We start from the raw sequence: 12573 nt of genomic DNA, 5'->3' as shown, positions 1-12573 counted from the left end.
ACATCTCAAGTGGATGTAGAAAAGCAGATGATAACTAAGTTTTATGGCAAGAGGTAGAGAATTTAAAAGTAATGGTAAATTTATACAAGACTTTAGCATGAACACAATTGTAGTACTAAATGCAGTTTCAGTTCCACACGACAGGGAGGATATTGTGGCAATAGAGAGTGTACAGCAGATTCACTAGGATGCTGTCTGGTGCGAGGAAGTCCAAAAAAAAACTTGAAACCTTAAGATTGTTTTGATTAGATGAGAGGAGATCACAGGGCAATTTAATAGAGTCATTTATGGCACACAAGGTGGCCCATCTAGTCCATGCCGGCTCTCCACAGAGTTATGCAGTCAGTCCCACTCCTCGGCTCAATCCCTGTAGCCCTGCAAGTCTATTTCTCTCAAGTGGCCATCTAACTTCCTCAAGTCAGTGATCGTCTGCAGTTCCATCGCCCTTGTGGGCAGTGAGCTGCAGATCATTAGCACCCGCTCCAGAAAAACATGCTGCATGTTTCCCCCCCTGCATGTTTTGTCCAAAACTTTCAATGTGTCCCCTAGTCCTTGTACCATGTGTTAATGGGAACAGCTGAGGTGTTTAGAATTATGTAAGGATGAGAGTAGATAGACTGTTTCCAGTGATTGAGGGATCTAGAATAGGACACAGATACGAGATAAAACATGAGAAATTTAGGACGGAGGACAGGAGGTGTTTTTTTCTTTAAATGCAGCACGCCGTGAAATGCTCGACCAGAGTTAGTGATTGAAGCAGAGACCACGGCAACATTTAAAGAGGGAAGGTTGAAGGAAAAGGGGGAATAAAAGGCATTTGGGAATGGGGAGGGGCGGGGGGGGGGGGGGGGGGGGGGCACACGTGGGATTAGGATCACTGCTCGTATGGAGAACAAACCTGGCCTGCTTGGGCCAAGCAGCCTGCTCCTCTGTTGTAAACTCATTGCATAATGTTATTGAGGTGGGAGGATGGCAGGATAACCACCACAATGTTGCAACTGCTCACAGCGAGAATAGGTGTATCAAACCACTTCGAAGCATACAACATCGACTGCAGTGGTTCTAAAAATATGGTCCACAAACAACTCAGCAACGGGAATGGGCAATAAATACCAGCATTGACCACATCCAGAGAATAAATAATTGTCTACATTTTTTTTTAAGTTAAGTAATTTGAAGGCTGCACATTCTTTGCCCAGGATTACAGGTGCTGCCTGGTGATTTCATAAACTCGGTTTTGAGTCAGCAACGCTCATCCCCAAGGAATCGCCTACTTAACATGATCTGATGGAATGGCAGAGCAGGCTCGATGGGCTGAATGGCCTACTCCTGTTCCTATGACTTTAAATTTGAACCCTTGACTGCATTTATCTTTGTTAACTGCACAGAGAGAAAATAAACTCCACTAGACCAAAGAAAACGATCTCAGAAGGATGGCAGGGCATTCTGAAGTATCCGGAGATGTCACCATGCTGGCGAGTTCCCTATCTCCACCATACTGCTGCAGGAAGGTGCAAACGCTCCCAGAAGGAAGGAAAAGCGCACACACAAAAAAATGTTTTCGGCTGCTACCCTCCTGTTGCGGGGTACAGCAGCATAGCAGATAGGTTACTGCTGATAATCCAGAGGCCTGCGCTAACGATCCGGAGACACGAGTTCAAATCCCACCACAGCAGCTGGGGAATTTAAATTCAATTAATTCAATAAATTGGAAATAAAAAGCTAATGTTGATCATTAAATTACAGGATGGTCATTAAAAACCCATCGAGTTTACCAATGGCCCTTTAGGGAAGGAAATCTGCCATCCTCACCCGGTCTGGCCTATATGTGACTCCAGACCCACAGCAATGTGGTCGACTCTTAACTGCCCTCTGAAATGGCCTAGCAAACCACTCAGCCACAAAACAGAGAGGAAAGACATCCACAACAATGAAAGGCAAAGGCACTGTAGCTTCTGGAGAAAAAAAAAAAGGGACTTTAATTATCCAACACTGTCAAATATTAAATTTACTCAAGAGAAATATGCAGTGCAACCTAGACTCCACCCCTCAATGGGCTGAAATTTTAAATCATGGTTGGCTGACACTTTCCTGCACGGCCTTAAGCACATAATCCACACATTGACACTTCAGTGTCAGTACAGAGCGAGTGCTTGTGCTTCCTGTTTGTTGGAGACAGTTAACCCCTAGGTCTGCTCTCTCAGGTGGAATCCTCTGGCGCTATGCGAAGGGGGAGTTCTCCCCAGTGTCCTGGCCAATATGTATTCTCCCAGCCAACATCACTAAGACAGATTACATGGACGTTTATTCCATTGCATTTCGCGGGGGGCTTGCTGCGCGCAAATTGGCTGCTGCGTTTCCTACGTGGCAAAGCGCTTTGGGACATCCTGAAGTTGCGAAAGGTGATATATAAATGCAAGTCTATCGTCCAGCCAGTACTCCTCAATATTCAGCTTCCTTCAGCTGAAAGCTACATGAAAAGTCAGATGCTATCGCCAGCAGAACCTGTTAAAAATTGCAATCTGTAGGCAGTCTGAACATCCTCACTGGCGCAAAAAAAAAATCAATGTACATCAGACTCTTGGAGCTTTATCACATCAAAGAACATCCTGAACCCAACTCTAACCCCCCCCCCCCCACCACCCCGAGATAAATGCATTGCTTCATGTGTCGTTTTGCGAGGCAGCAATTCTCTGAGCTTTACTGCTTCACTCCCCATTGTAGCCAGTTTGACACGTGGGATCCACCCTTTCTCTTCTTCCCCGCCCCCAACTATCTCACAGCCTCAAGGAGACAAAGATGCAACAGAGAAACGAGAAAGGTCATTTTTCCCCCCCCCACCTCGATATACGTCGCATTAAGACCTGCAGTCCATCGCACCCGAATGCAATTTCTCTCAAATTTGGCAAGTTCTTAATGAGGTCAAAACCCAATTCAACTAAGCTAAGCCGTCATTCGGTAACAGAAAAACTGACACTTTTAGCTAAGGCACTTTGTATCATGTGCTTATCCTTTTATTCATTCACGGGATGTGAGCACCACTGGCGAAGCCAGCATTTATTACCCATCCCCAATTACCCTCGAGGTGATGGTGGTGGTATATATAACTGAGTGGCTTGCTCGGCCATTTCACAGTTGAGAGTATCTGGAGTCACATTTTCGCCAGACCGGTTAAAGATGGCAGATTTCCTTCCCTAAAGTGAACCAGGTGGGTTTTCATGACAATCTGGTTGGTACTAATCCAATCACATAACCACTATGCCACTGTGTCCCCACCCCCCCAACCCCCTTATGTGTCACTCATTTCCATTAGCTCAAATTGCTCACACACCCGCCTTTTATACTTTACTGCACGGGTTGCTAACTGGGCCAGAAGATTTCTATCCATCTGGGACCAGTCACTAGCAGTGCCTCAGGAATTTCTGTTCTCTATATTTGTTGGTTTGTTAGCATGATGTTGCTTTTGCAACAGCAGCACAGATTCTTTTTCCCCCGTGTGAGGTGGGGGGGGGGGGGGGGAGATGGAATTAACATGATCAGCTTGACACAGGGGGCACAGGACTCCACGCAGTCTGAACCAAGGATGCATTCCATGGGCAGCACCTGTTCGATGTTGGAGTGTGAGCAGACATACACCAAGCTCCCTGGGCATGCCGTGTCTACCATAGAACATTTACAATACATAGCTCTTTACATTTCTGGCGAAAATCCATCTCTGCCTGGCCTGCTGAGTACTTCCAGCATTTTCTGGGGGGGATTTTTTTTTTCTTTATATTTCTGTTCATCACTGTTGGAACATTGCCGGCCAATCGCCTGCAAGCGGCAGCAGTCCTACTGAATCTATGGCCTTCATTTCAATCCCGAGAGGAGGGAACGCACCTCGCAAAACAAGGGGGCAACCAAGCAGAAAAATCCTTCCGTTTAATATTCGATCATCTTTGAAAGTATAAACCGCTACAGGGAGAAGGTGGGGGACATTGATATTTAAATCTGTACTAAGCAGATTCCAGGAAGGCAGTTTAAGTCACTCTCTGCGTTACAGATGCTGGCAGCTGTATGGTATTTTCCTCTCCCTTTTCAGCTACTTGTCACATGCCAGCCCAGACAGCCAGCAAACACAGGCTCTTCGACCATAGAGGGCCTCGCAAGAGACCAATCCCGTTTTTCTTGTCCTCCTTCCTAGCCCAGGAGTGCGAGGAACAGCTAGTCCTCCCTGAATGCTGCTCCAACTGCTATCAGCGATCACAGCAAAGATCACATTAATCCAGTGAATCGAACATTCTGCAAGGTCTGACATCACCTGGCACCATCGCTCAAACAGCAGCAAGAAAACAACAGCTGATGTGTGTATAGCCTCTAAGATAATAAAACATCCCAAAGCAGTCAACAAGTCCATTATCAAACAAAACGGGGACACTGAAACACATAAGGATGCATTAGAACAGGTGACCAAAATCTTGGTCAAAGAGGTGAGCTTTGAGGAGCTTCTTAAAGCGACAGAGAGACGGAGAGGTCTAGGAAGGGAATTCCAGAGTTTTAGTTTAGTTTAGAGATACAGCACTGAAACAGGCCCTTCGGCCCACCGAGTCTGTGCCGACCATCAACCACCCATTTATACTAATCCTACACTAATCCCATATTCCTACCACATCCCCACCTGTCCCTATATTTCCCTACCACCTACCTATACTAGGGGCAATTTATAATGGCCAATTTACCTACCAACCCACTGGCATCAGTGGGTACACCAGCGCTGCCCTCAGTACCTCAGGGGTTCAGGAAATGGGGGAAAAAAGGCCAGGGTTCCGGAGCCTGACAGCCATTCAGCTGAAAAGCGTGCATGGGACAATCTGGTGCAGTAACTGGATCGGGTCTGACTCCTTGCACTGTCAAACATCCTGCTGCTATTAACCAGGTCCATACACGAAGAATGGCTGGTCAGGATAGGAGGGCTGTCACTGTTCGCAAAACAATGCTACAGCAGGCACAGCAGTGTTGGATAAGGAGGAGGTGGAAGAAAATCCGCACAATTCGAAGGAATAAAAAAAAACTAAAAAGAGAGCCGTCAACAATAGTGGCAATGGTGTAATCTAAGTTGTCAGATCCATAAAGAAAGAATTAACAATTATAATCGCACTTTTCACATCATCTCTAAAGTGCTTCAGAGCCTTTTCTTTTGACGTCCAGTCACTGTTGACAAGATCATCTGTTTTTGGTAACTGAGGGATAAATATTGGCCCAGGACACTGGGGAGAACTCTCTGCTTCTTCTCCCCGCCCCCCCCAGGAGTACCACAAGATCATTTACACTCACCCGAGGGGGCAGTCAGGGCCTCTGTTTAATGTCTCATCCGAAAGATGGCACCTCTGACAGTGCGGCACTCCCTCAGTACTGATGCTGGGAGCGTCGGCCTGGATTTTGTGCTCAAGTCTCTGGAGAGTCTCTTGAGCCCACAGCCTTTGGACTCAGCAAGGCTGGTAACCCAACAAGGGAACCTTTTGACTGGCGTGCCTTCACATTAAGGATGGCAGCACAGCAGACTGGGCAAAGGAGTGCCAACACATGGGGTTTGTACACAAAGCCGGCCACATGACTAACATCCAAATATCAGCAGCTCCTACCCACAGATTAGGGATACATGAGCCAATCCCAACGCACTCTTGCGTGCATCATACACCCTCCAAAAAAAATCCCGTGGCACTATTCAGGGACGTTCTCCCCGGTGTCCGAGCCATTGTTACCCCCTCAACAAATGTCACCAAAAGCACAGATAATCTGGTCATCGTCACGTTGCTGTTTGTGGGAGCTTGCCGTTGGCATACAGTTGGCTGCCACCTTTATTTAATTACTGGAGCCTTTTGAGTAATACAACGCATCTCACTCGCTGCCCTGTTCATTCAGCCAACACTGCTCCGAGGCTGCAAACTCGAGGGAAACGCAACTCCAGAGGCGATCCCATAAAAGGAACTGGAGAAAATGCGTCTGAATCCAAAACAGGACTGGAGGGTGGAAGCTTTTGTGCTGTGATGCACAATAGTCAATGCTCTCTGAAAGTAATTCATTGTATTAAATACTCAGCGTTTTAAGAACACAACACAAGAAACAACAGGCCATTCAATCCTTCGAACCTGCTCCTTCATTCAATACAATCATGGCGAGTCTTTCACCTCAACTCCACTTTCCCCTCCTCCCCAAAAATCTATCAATCCCAGTTTTGAATATACTCAATGACTGAGCATCCACAGCTCTCTGGGGTAGAGAATTCCAAAGATTCACAACCCTTTGAGTGAAGATATTTCTCATCTCAGTCCAATATGGCCGACCCTTTATCCTGAGACGGTGACCCCTCGTTCTGGACTCACCAGCCTCTGCCCTGTCAAGCCCTCGAAGAGCTTTCTATGTTTTAATGAGATCACGTCTCACTTCTAAACTCCAGAGAATTTAGGATCACATTACAGCATTCCCTTATTCCCCTTCGCTGGGGAAGAGGGACTGGTGGAGAAATCGCTTAAAAAGCAGCGCCCTCAACACAAAGACAGCGTCCCCAAAGGCCACCGCGGTTGTGGGGCCAGGAGGAGACAACAGCAATTCTAGAGCTCAAGATAACAGGTTATATAAAACAAAACTGTCACATGTGCAGCACCACTGATCAGCAGCAACAGAAAGACAGGAGGGCTTTCCCACGCACCAGACCAGTGTTTACAATGGTAGCACCATTGGGTTTAGCAGTGCAAACCTGATTCTCAGCACTCGCTGGAACTGCAACGGCCTGCTCCAAATTCAACATGGTCAGTGCGCGTGCAATAAGCTATTTGTTATCGAACCCGTCACACAATTCCACCTCACTGCCCTTCCTTCTACTTACATCACTCTGTATGTAACCCCACCCCACAACCCCCCGCGTCAAACCTAAAAACCCACAGTACCAGAAATCAATCCAGAAAGAGTAGCTGACCCCACATCCAATTAATTTCACTCAATTGAAGCAACTGAGGTCTGGGGACCCTCACCCATAGGCATGGGAGACACCCAGTGATCTTATGCTCCATCACTGGAAGTCGGTCGCCAGCATGACCCAGTTCCCTTGCTGTTCAATCTTAGGAGGTGCTGACAGGGTGAGGTGAAGTAGTGTGGGACGAGGCTCATGTGGAGCATTAACACCAGAATGGAGCAGTGGGGCCGAATGGCCTGTCTGTGCCACAAGGATTCGAAGTAATCGGCCCCAGGCTCGAAGGGGCATTTGCTCTACAACCTTTACATTGGTGCCACATCACGCCAATATAAAACTATAATTAAGGTCTGATGATTCTGGAGTGAAGCAGCACATGACTCCATCTTGCAGACAATCTGGATCCAGCGTCAGTCAGACCCCCCAACTCGGTACTCAGCCCAGATTTACAACGTGACTGCAGCACCAAAGCAAAGTGAAACACACTCACCCAGCCGAACTCAAAACTGCTCTTTCAACTTTTAGGATTCCATTTATCACCCTCTTGACTAAAGACATTCACTCCCTCCCCTCCGAACAACCATCAGAATCAGTTTTAAAGTTTGGTTTTCAATCATCCAATTTATATCTTCTGGTCTGACCGGCTTGATTTGCCCTTAAGCAACAATCTGACTTCACCTTACCTGCATTACATAAAGTCTATGAAGAGTCTTCCCCCTTTTAACCTTCCCCCAGCTATGAAGCCTCTCTACACAAGGAAATTGCCAACACCCACAGGCTAGATCCACTCACCACCTTGCAATTTAATACATCATGGCTGGACTGATGTACTCTGTCTTTTCTTCATGTCGGACTTGGATCCATTAATCTTTTAAAAGCCTCAACTTTAAAATTCTTATGCTTGTTTTCAAATCCTTCCAATGGCCTCGCCCCCTATCTCTGTAACCTCCTCCAACCCTATAACCCCCCGAATTCTCTGCACTCCTCCAATTCTGGCCTCTTGCACGTTTCCGATTCCCATCGATCCACCATTGGCGGCCATGCCTTCAGCTGCCTGGGGCCCTAAGCTCTGGAATTCCCTCCCTAAACCTCTCCGCTCCTCTCTCCTCCTTTAAGACGCTCCCTTAAAACTTATCTCTTTGACCAAGCTTTCAGTCACCTGTCCCGAGTATGGTGACTCAGTCAAATTTTATTTGATCATCGCTCCCGTGAAACGACTCGCTTTTATCTAGCGCATTTTTGTTGCTTAATGCAACAGACTTGACTTGTTTTTTTTTTCCCCAGAGGTGTACACCACGGCACAGAATAACAAAACCCTGCAAACAGGCAGTGGTTGGGCCTGAGAGCACCATGCTGAGGGGGAAATAGGTTGTTTTACAGCATGAATTAACTGCCACCCAAGATGAAAGCGAAACAGTTATGCGTGATGACCAGGAATGGAGTACATTTTGGAAATGAAGAGTGTGGACAAACAAACAAACAGCACCGGTATCTACAATGCAACAGTACCTACATCAGGGAGCTCGAATGGATTTGGCTCTGATCATTTGCATCATTTCTGTGCCAAAGGCTATAAAATTTAGACAGAAACCTCCCTTCACGCCACACAAGAAAAAGAGATGGGGAGGGGTGGTTAAACAAGCCTTTTCACATTGGCCTGACTCCACTCATTACAACACCAGGTCCCTACAAGAGACTTGCCGCGAGGACAAAACAACCAGAGGTCTGCGACAACCCAGAAAAAGATAAGAAATTCACTCACAATACGGCGACAAAAAAAAAAAACAAACGCAAAACCCAACACGGTAAAGCCCCGGCAGGATCCGGAATCTGCAGCCCAAACAGCACAGAAAAATTATGCATCAACAAGGGAAGGTTTGGGGATTGCCGAAAGGGAAAACAGTCAACAAAATGGAGGGGCTGGTTTTAATCAGAAAAACGCTCGTACGAAAATAGATATTAGATCAAGAAAATGTGCAATTTCCGCACCCCCCAAGTGGACAAAAATATGTCAAAGATTCCATCATCATAAACAATTCTCTCTTTTTTTTTAAAAAAAGTGCTTGAAGGAGCAATCATTAACCCTGTATAGACAACACACACACTGGTGAATCAGAAATCCTCAGACAATTAAAAAAGAGAGGACTCTACACCAAAAAACAAACATCCAACAAATTATATTTTAAAATAAGACAAAGCAAAACATATTTTGAAAATATGAAAGCTACACTTGCACAAGGCAAAATTATTTATAGAGACAGAAATAAAAATATTGAAGGATTATACACGAGATATATAAACACATAGCAAAAACATGAGATTAAAAGGCAAAAGAAACAGATTTGAGATACAAAGCAAAAAAACAACTCAAAAAAAGCACAAAGCAAATATTAAACACACAAATAAGACAACAGCTTAAATGAAAACACAAAATAGGGAAGCACTGAGCAAAAAAAAAAAAAATATATATTTAAAACAATGAGACAAAGCCAGAAAATACAACCAGCTCCCAAAAGCCTGTGGCCTCGAGTAGGAAATTCTCACAAGGGAACAAAAAAAAAAGGGGGACAAAGAGAGAAAAATATAAGCAGCAGTTTCCTTCTTTTCTTAAATAAAAAAATGATTTTTTTAAACAAAAAATTTAATGCAGTAAAACAAGACTTAAAAATGCAAAAAAAAAAACAATTCAAAAATGACTGGGGGTTTTGAATAATTAGATATTTATGATGAAATGACAATGCAAAGCAAAACTTATACATTCAAAAATTGCATTTTTCCTTTTGTTTAAATTTCATTTAAAACGACTGCAGGAAGGAGAATTTTTAATCAAGTAAACAAATAAACATTGTTTTACTGAAACAAAAATCTGATTCATAATTTTTTTTAAATGCAAAAAGATCCTAAATTTAAAAAAAAAAGACAAATGCTTTTAAAATAATTGCAAAATAAGTTTTAAGCCCAGTGGTGTTAATGGTATTATAACTGGTTGCCCCTGTGAGCCATTTTCTTGCACTGAAGTGTCTTGAGTCCCAGTTTCTCGGCCCAATTTTAACCCCCTCAAAAAAAGGTCCATTATTATTTTTTTCCGATTTATTTTGTTCTCCTTACCTTCGATTGATTATTCTCGACGGGAAAGAAGGGGTGAAGGATAAAGTCATTTAAAAAAAAAAGCTGCCGGTTGTTAATGTTTTCCGCCCCGCCGCGAAGGAGTCCTCGCCCTGTGGCCGCCACTTGGCTTCTGTTGATGTCCGCCCCGCCGCCGCTGCCGCCTCCTCCCCTTCTCTGCCGGGGCGGGGGGGGGGGGGGGCCGCCAATAAGGTTAGCGGATCGGGGGCCGGGGAGGGCGGAGGACGACAAAACCCCGGGTTGGCTTATGGTCTTCCCCCACTCCGCCTCTCCCGCGCCACGCCCGTCGACCGAGGGCTCGACCACCGCTCCGGCCGCCCCGCAATAGGGGTGCCCAGGTGGCCAACCGAAGGTACAATCTGCTCGCTCGTTTGCCTCCCTTCCTAATGGATTTTCTTTGTTATCTCGTTGTCACCTATAGATTAGTTGATTTATTTTATCCGATGATGTAGATCTTGTGCTTTAGTTGGTGTTTGGGGGAGGGGGGGGGGATCGTGGGTGTCTATTCTTCCCCCCCCCCCACCCCACCATCAGTGCTTGGAGGCAACTCACCCTCTCGCAAGAGAGGGAGCACATGACTCCAAGGCACCGACTGCTGCTGTCACTCAAACAGGGCTGCTTGCCTGCTTCCATCTTTTATTATTGCACACACTCTTTTCTCTGCTTCTGCTTGCCTTGCTTTCACCTGCTGGAGACAAATAACTCCTTGCATTAATGCATTTCCCACCATTTGCTTCCAGTGTTGCATTTTTTTCCCTTTTAAAATAAACCATGGTAGCTGCCAACAATCTATGCCATTCTCACAATTTGCTCCTTATAGAAAACATTTTGTGGTGCAAGTGTCACCCATTCCCCCGCCCCCCGTTTTGAACCAAAACTCTGTGCACTATTGATTGCAAAGAGTCTGTTGCTAGGAGACTGAAGATTGCAGAGGGAAGCAGGCAGGAAAAGATTGAGGAAGCAATATGGGTGGGGAATGGGGAAGGAAATAAAATTTTAAAGGAGCATTGTCATTTTCAACAACAATGGCTCGCATTTGTATAGCACCTTTAATGTAATAAAATGTCCCAAGATGCTTCACAGGAGCATTATAAAACTAAATTTGACACCGAGCCGCGTAAGGAAATGTTACAGTGGACGATCAAAAGCTTGTTCCAATGAAAAGTAGGTTTTAAGGAGCATCATAAAGGAGGAGAGAGAAGTGGAGAGGTTTAGAGAGGGAATACACGGCCGCCAATTGTGGAGCGGTTAAAATCAGGGATGTGCAGAGGGCCAGAATTGGAGGAGCGGAGATATCTGACGATTGTAGTGCTGGATGAGGTTACAGAGATAGAGAGGGGTCGGGGGGAGGGGGCGAAGCCATGGAAGTATTTTAAACAAAGGATGAGAATTTAAAAATCTCGGCTTAGCTTAACCGGCAGCCAGTGTAAGTCAGCAAGCGGGGGGAGGGGGAGCGAAGGGGAGCGAGGGGGAGCATGATGGGTGAATGGGACTTGGCAAGCGTTAGGACACAGGTAGTGGATGAGGTCAAGTTTACGGATTGTAGAATGTGGGAGACTAGCCAGGGGTGCGTTGGAATAATTAAGTCTAACAAAGGCATGGATGAGGGTTTCAGCAGCAGATGAGTTGAGGCTTTGTCTTGGCTGATCTCTGCCGAGTGATGTTATTCATCTCAGCTTAGGGAGGCAAGAAAAAAAAATCAGCCTGTGCCCCTGCTCCTGATCATTGCCCAGTGATTCCGTGCAAAAGTGCATGTATTAAGGTTGCTAGGGAGTCACCATGAATTAAAGATGAATCTCCCAGGCGCTGCTTTAAACAATCTGGAAGAAAAATCAGAAAGGAATTCTTTTTCAATTATATTGTCCTTTCATTTTTAAGCACTTTTTTAAAAAAAACTTGGCTGTTTGACTGACAGCTAAAAAAATCATCCAATTAGCTTCCCACCTGGCCTGGTGAGGCGGGGCTCTGTCAGGATGGACATGTCGAGTGACCAATAGGGGAGCGGGGGTGGGAGGTCAGAGCAGGGAGGTCATGTGATGAAACCTCCAGGAGTACGCCCAACCAGAGTTGGCACCAAAGCATCTAGATCTAAAACATTAAGCAAGACAAACTTGCATTTATATAGTGCCTTTTGCAACGTCCCAAAGCGTTTACAACCACTTTGGAAGTGTAGTGGCTGATCTAATAATGTAGGAAATGCAGCAGCCAATGTGTGCACAGAAAGATCCCACAAGCAGCAATGAGATAAGCGACTAAATTATTTTTTTAATTGATTGAGGGATTAGTATTGTCAAAGAACCACAGGGACAACTGCCCTGCTCTTCTTCCGATAGTGCCACTGGTTCTTCTACATGAGAGGGTCTCTGTTTACTGTCTCATCTCAGAGACGGTACCTTCCAACAGTGCAGCACTCCCGCAGTACTGCACTCGTGCTCAAGTCCCTGGAGTGGGACTTGAACACACAAACTTCTGATTCTCGAGGTAAGCCACATCTGAAA

General features: G+C 45.6%; 1 protein-coding gene across 2 annotated transcripts in view; it reads right to left on the bottom strand.

The window, feature by feature from the left end:
• Positions 1-10375, bottom strand: part of LOC137357310 (guanine nucleotide-binding protein G(I)/G(S)/G(T) subunit beta-2) — a 79095-nt gene extending 68720 nt beyond the window's left edge. Inside the window, exon 1 of one of the 2 annotated variants that reach the window (XM_068023550.1) lies at positions 10058-10375. The gene's annotated coding sequence lies outside the window, so the exon portion shown is untranslated. The remainder of the gene's footprint in view (positions 1-10057) is intronic. The other variant, XM_068023549.1, reaches the window with a different exon arrangement.
• Between the last annotated feature and the right edge of the window lie 2198 nt (positions 10376-12573).

The sequence above is a fragment of the Heterodontus francisci genome, chromosome 48 (genome assembly GCF_036365525.1).
Source record: "Heterodontus francisci isolate sHetFra1 chromosome 48, sHetFra1.hap1, whole genome shotgun sequence".
Classification (NCBI taxonomy): domain Eukaryota; kingdom Metazoa; phylum Chordata; class Chondrichthyes; order Heterodontiformes; family Heterodontidae; genus Heterodontus; species Heterodontus francisci.
The sequence above is the reverse complement of the archived record's forward strand: the minus strand, read 5'-3'. Positions and strand labels throughout refer to the sequence as shown.